General features: G+C 50.2%; 1 long non-coding RNA gene across 1 annotated transcript in view; it reads left to right on the top strand.

Moving 5' to 3' along the window:
* The first annotated feature begins 1558 nt into the window (after positions 1–1558).
* The window catches only part of LOC145721010 (uncharacterized), an 11668-nt gene continuing 6994 nt past the window's right edge, over positions 1559–6232 (top strand). Inside the window, exon 1 of the long non-coding RNA XR_014144478.1 lies at positions 1559–3286. This is a non-coding gene — a long non-coding RNA (uncharacterized LOC145721010). The remainder of the gene's footprint in view (positions 3287–6232) is intronic.

Consider the following 6232-nt stretch of genomic DNA (forward strand, 5'->3'; position numbering starts at 1 on the left):
TGAAAATTTTGCAGTCATCTCTGCCTTTGTTTCTTGTTCATGTCTTTTTCTCCTCTAGGTGCTTCTAAGATTTTATCAGTGGCTTTCAGCCATTTGGTTATGATGTGCGTTGGTAAGTTTTTGTTTTCATCCTGATCAGGGTTTATTGGCTTTGTATTTGTTTATTGGTTTTGGATTTATTATTTTCATCAAATTTGGAATCTTTTCCATTATGGCTTTCTCTCTCTCTCTTTTTTTTAAGATTCAGTTTTGTTTTTTTTTTAAAGATTTTATTTATTTATTTGAGACAGAGAGAATGAGAGACAGAGAGCATGAGAGGGAGGAGGGTCAGAGGGAGAAGCAGACTCCCCGCCGAGCAGGGAGCCCGATGTGGGACTCGATCCTGGGACTCCAGGATCATGACCTGAGCCGAAGGCAGTCGCTTAACCAACTGAGCCACCCAGGCGCCCTTAAGATTCAGTTTTTAAGTAATCTGTACTCCCAATGTGGGGCTTGAACTCACAATCCTGAGATCAAGCGTCACATGCTCCTGCTCCGCCAGCTGAGCCTGCCAGGTGCCCGTCCATTACAGTTTCTGAATGGTGACGGGTGGGGCTGGGTGTTACAGGGGCCAAGTCTTGGCCTGCTTTGGGGTGTGGGGAGTGCCCTGGTGTGCAGCATGTGCTGTCAACCAAGTTGCTGGGGCAGTAGCAGGAGAGGGAAGCTAGGTGGAGCATAGTTCCAGGTAAGGCAAGAGGGCTCAGGGCTGGGTGTCCGCAGACCCCGGGGGTATAGGGACATTTGATCAGGACTTGGGCTAAGAGGTCTCCCACTGCACTGGACTGCTGGGATCCCAGTTATTCCCCATGCCACCATCCCCTCACCAAGGGAATGAGCCAAAGCCACGTGCCTTCCTGGGTAAGGTCTTCCCATCCATGAACCAGGTCACTGGACTTCCTGTGTGGGGTCTGCACACCCTTCTAGCTCTTCCTGGAATGGCGTTATCCCCCTAGGTCATCCCTCTTGGGGTCTCCAACTCCCACTTGGTCTTTAGGAGGGGTTCACGTAGTGTGCTAGGTCTCCCCAGCTCCCCAACCTTTGACAAGTACCAGGATAGTCACAGTTGTGCTCTATGCAGAGGGAACCAGGTGGAGGCCCCAGAAGCAACAAGATCAGCCCTGGGTATAGTTCAGCATCACCTGGAGAGGTTTTTTGTTGTTGTTGTTGTTTAAGACTTTATTTATTTGACAGAGAGAGAACACAAGCAGAAGGGGAGCAGCAGAGGGAGAGGGAGAAGCAGGCTCCTTGCTGAGCAGGAAGCCTGAGCAGGGCTTGATCCCAGGACTCCAAGATGATGACCTGAGCCAAAGGCAGACACTTAACCAACTGAGCCACCCAGGCGTCCCTCCCTGGAGAGTTTTAACAGTCCCTGGGGTAACCCTACTGGAACACAGCTGATTTAATTAGTTCAGGCATCCTCCACAGTCACGTTTTTATTCTTAAACTTTTTGAGATAATTATAGCTTTATATGCATGTGTAAGGTATGATATAGAGTTTCTGTGTTCTGTTTACCCTACTTACGCCCAAGGCAGCATCTTGAAGCCTGCAGTACAACATTACAACCAGGAGATTGACACTGGTATCAAGATACAGAGGATTTGCTTACCCGAAGATCTCTCACTACCCTTTTATAGCCATACTTCCCTTCTGCCTAAAACCCCTCCTTCTCAGCTAGCAACCATTAATGTTTTCTCTGCTTCTATAATTTTGTCATATCAACAATGTTATATAAATGGAATCATGCAGTATTATGGACTCAATCTGTTGGGGCCAGATCTCCGGCTTCCAAGGGTATAAAATCTGGCGGTAGGTAACTAGCATAAAGACAGATATACAGACCATTGGAATAGAGTAAAGCCCAGAAATAAACTGTTTTGTATATAGTCAGATGATTTTTACCAGTGGTGCCAAGAACATTCAGTGGGGAAAGGACAGTCTTTTCAACAAATGATGCTGGGAAAACTGGACATCTGTGTTCAAAAGAAGGGACATTGCGTGCTTACCTAACACCATATATAAAAATTAACTGCAAGTGAATCAGAGACTTAAACTTAATAGCTAAAGCCATAAATAAAACTCCTAGGAGAAAATGCAGGGGAGAACCTTCACGACGTTGGATCTGGTGATGATTTCTTGGATATGTTGCCTGTTATCAAACAGGCAACAAAAGCAGAAATAGATCTGTTACTTCATCAAAATTAAAAACTTGTGCCTGAAGGACACTATCAACAGATAAAAAGGCAACCCACAGAATGGGAGGAAGATACTTGCAAATCACTTATCTAATTAAAGACCAATACCTGGAATATATAAAGGACTCCTAAAAACAGCAACAACAAAACTGAATTGCAAAATGGGCAAAGGACTTCAATAAACATTTCTCCAAAGAAGATATCTGAGTGGCCAATAAGCACATGAGAAGATGCTTGGTATCATTAATCACTAGGGAAATGCATATCCGAATGACAATGAGATACTACTTCACACCTGTTAGGATGGCTACCATGAAAATCAACAAGTGTTGGTGAGAATGTGAAGTGCCACAGCCCTGCTGGAAAGCAGTATGACCAGTCATCAGAGAGTTAAAAATGGAGTTACCATTTGACCCAGCAATTCCACTTGTGGGTAAATACTCAAAAGAAGTGAAAGCAGGGTCTTGCAGAGCTCCTTGCACACACATGTCCTTAGCAGCACCACGGCCAAGAGGTGGAAGCTATCCAAGTGTCCACCAAGAGATGAATGGATAAACAAAATGTGGTTTATCCATACAATGGAATATTACTCAAAAAAGTCCTGTCAGATGCTACAACATGAGGGAAACGTGAGGACTTATGCCAAGTGAACTAAGCCTGTCACTGGGAGACCAATACTGCCTGAGTCCACTTACTCTGAGGCACTTAATTACAAGGACCGGAAGTGGAATGTGGTCGTCAGGAACTGAGGGTGGAAGTGGTGGTTTTCCGGGTACAGAGTTCCTCTTTTGCAAGACCAAGAGTTTGGAGCTTGGGGGCGCCTGGCTGGCTCTGTCAGTGGGGCACACAACTCTTCATGCCAGGGTCCTGAGTTCAAGCTCCACATTGGGCGTAAAACCTACCTAAAATTAAAAAAATAAGACTCTGGAGCTTCTATGCACAACACTGGGAGTGTACTTAACATTAGCGCACTACTGTGCCGTTAAGAATGATTACGACGATGAATTCCGAGTTTTGTGTATTTTACCACAATCCCAAATAAGAAACCATAAAGGTCAGCGCGCACCCCAGCTGGCCAGGCAGGTCGGAGCTGGCGACCCGGCGGCCCGGGGAAGCGGTCACCAGCGCACGGGGCAGCGAGGGAGAGCGCCAGCGGAGAGCCAGCGGGCTCCGGCGGGGGCCTGATGGACACAGCACGCCCCTGGGGCAGGGATGGGGCCCGAGCGGCTGGACACGGGGGACCCCCCGCTACGGAAGGCCTCGGGAAGCGGCACCGTGGCCCTTCCAGCCTCCTGTCCGCGCAGCGCCCCGCACACCTGGGGAGGGGACTGGAGACCAGCGGTGGGGCGCGGGGGCGGGTCTCTCAGGGGCTCCGCCGGCGGGCGGGCCGGGGAGGAGGGCGGGGCCGAGCCAGCTTCCCCAGCGCCCAGCCGACCGCCCGCCGGCACCACCCAGACGCCCCCCCGCGCCCGGCGGCGGGAGAAGCGCTTCGGTCGGGAAAGTTTGTGGAGGCCGGGGCCCCGGGGCGGTGGCTGCGCTGGAGGCTCGCGCGGCCGACCTCGGAGGTCCGGACCGTGAGGCCCGCCGCGTGCGGGCCCCGCCGGCCTCTCCCCGGGCACCCGGCCCCGCTGGGATCCAGACGCTGTCCCGCTGCCGGCTCAGTGTCCCAGGCACCCGCGTGTCCACGCCCCGCTCCCTGCGCCTCCCTCGCGGTCCCGCCGGGAAGGCGAGTGTCCGCAGGTGGGAGCCCTTCCTCTGCCCGCGCTGCGTCACCCACAGGTGCGCGTCTGCGCTCCCCAAAGCGCCCCCGCCTCCCCGCGTTGGCCCTCCGTGCCCGCGGCCGGCCCCCTTCCCGCCCCGCGGCCCGCCTGGGGTCGCCCGGCCACCTGCCTCATCCGTTCCCGTTCGGCTGCTGCTGACCTGTGCACCGCAGGGGGACCTTTCCAAGATGTAGCTCATCCCCGTATCCTCCTGTGTCAGTCCTTACTGCATTGCCCGGGAAACCACGGCCGGGACGGCGTGCGTGCTCTGGCCACAGGCTGCTGTCCTTCCCCGCTGCGGTCGGGGCACCGGGTGTCCCCGGTTCAGCTCCTTCCCCGCTGCGGTCGGGGCACCGGGTGTCCCCGGTTCAGCTCCTTCCCCGCTGCGGTCGGGGCACCGGGTGTCCCGGTTCGCAGCGCACAGGGGATGCTCAGTTCAAGGGGCTGTGCTGAGGGTGTCACGGGGATGATCGGGGATGACCGTTAGCTTTGGAAGGGCTCAGGGCCGCTCCCACAAACACTGTAACTCGGCTCTGTGCACGTTTTCCTGTGTTTGTAGGCCATCCTGTATCTTTTGGTGAAGTGTTCAAATATTTTCCTCATTTTAAGCTTTCTTGTTCTTCTTGCTATTGATTTATAGCACTTCTAGTTCTGGATAGGAGTTTTTTCTAAGAAATGTGTATTGAGAATATTTTCTCCCAGTCTGTGTGTGGCTTGCTTTTTCATTGAATTGTCTTTTGATAAGCAGAAAATTTTAATTTTGATAAAGCCCAATGTGAAATTTTTTTTCCTTTTAATGTGAGTGTCTTGAGGTCCCAGGAAAGAAATCTTTGCTTGCCCCAAGGTTATGCAGATTCTCTGCTGTTTTCTTCTGGAAGTTTTATAGTTTCAGCCTTCACATTTACTTCCGTGATCCATCTTAAATTAATTTTGGGTATGGGGTGAGGTAGTGGTGTTAAGGTTAATATCTTCCCCTATTGTCCTGGCACTCTAAAAAAACAAAACAACCCTTTCTTTTGCCCTTGAATTGCACTGGTGTGGTTGTCACAAGACATTTAACTCTGTGTGTTTGTGCACTCCGCTGTCTCTTCAAGGCACGTGCCTGTGTACCCCACGTCTCAATTACTGGAGCTTGACATTTGTCCTAGAACCAAGTAGTGTAAGTCTTCCCACTTTGTTTTTCAAGATTGGTTATTTGAGGTCCTTTGCATTTCCATATAAATTTTATAATCAGCCTGTACGTTTCTACAGAAAAGCCTGCCGTGATTTTGCTGGGAGTGTTGAATTTCTAAATCAGTTAGGGACAATTGAAAGCTTAAGACCCATAACATGGGATGCCACTCAGTTTATTTCTGTCTTCAAGTTTGCTTAGCATTGTTTGTAGTTTGAAGAGTAGAGGATTGCACATCTCTTGTTGGATGTATTGCAGCCTTTGTTTTTCTCCCACAGCTCCAAGCAGTTAACTAAATTGCGATGCTGTGTGTCTGGACATAGTGTCAGATCCCACTGATTGAGGGCTTAGTCCTACAAGTATGCCCTCCTCCAACTTCAGACACCAATCTCAAGTATGGGTTGCCACCTGTGCTTCTGATGGAGTTGACTATAGATCAAAGGTTACCAGGACCCCTTCCTCGGGTTCAATTAATTTGCTCACGGAACTCAGGAAATCATTTCACTTCCTAGATTACCAGTTTCCTATACAAGGATGCTGCTCAGGAACAGCCAGATGGAAGAGATGCACAGGTCTCCCACATGTTCTGGGTACTCCACTCTCCCCAAATCTCCAGGCATTCACCAACCTGGAAGCTTTCTAAACCTGTTCCTTTCTGGTGTTTGTGGAGGTTCATTATATAGGCATGATTGATAAGATCATTGGCCTTTGGTGATTGATTGGGACCTCCAGGCCCTCTCCCCTCCTGCAGGGGGGTGGGGTGGGGAATGAAAAGTCCCAACCCTCTAGTTGCCCCTGTCCTGTGGCTCAAAGGGCCTTTTCCAGTCACTTCATTAGCAGAAGCCCGGAAAGGACTCCTTTGGACAGAAGATACTCCAGTCATTCAGGAAGTGCCATGGGTTTGAGCTTTGTGCCAGGAACTGGGGATTTCTTTTTTTTTTTTTTTTAATTTTATTATGTTATGTTAGTCACCATACAATACATCATTAGTTTTTGATGTGGTGATCCACGATCTATTGTTTTCATATAACACCCAGTGCTCCATGCAGTACGTGCCCTCCTTAATACC

This window comes from Leptonychotes weddellii, chromosome 4, assembly GCF_054177405.1.
Source record: "Leptonychotes weddellii isolate Sample4059 chromosome 4, ASM5417740v2, whole genome shotgun sequence".
Classification (NCBI taxonomy): Eukaryota; Metazoa; Chordata; class Mammalia; order Carnivora; family Phocidae; genus Leptonychotes; species Leptonychotes weddellii.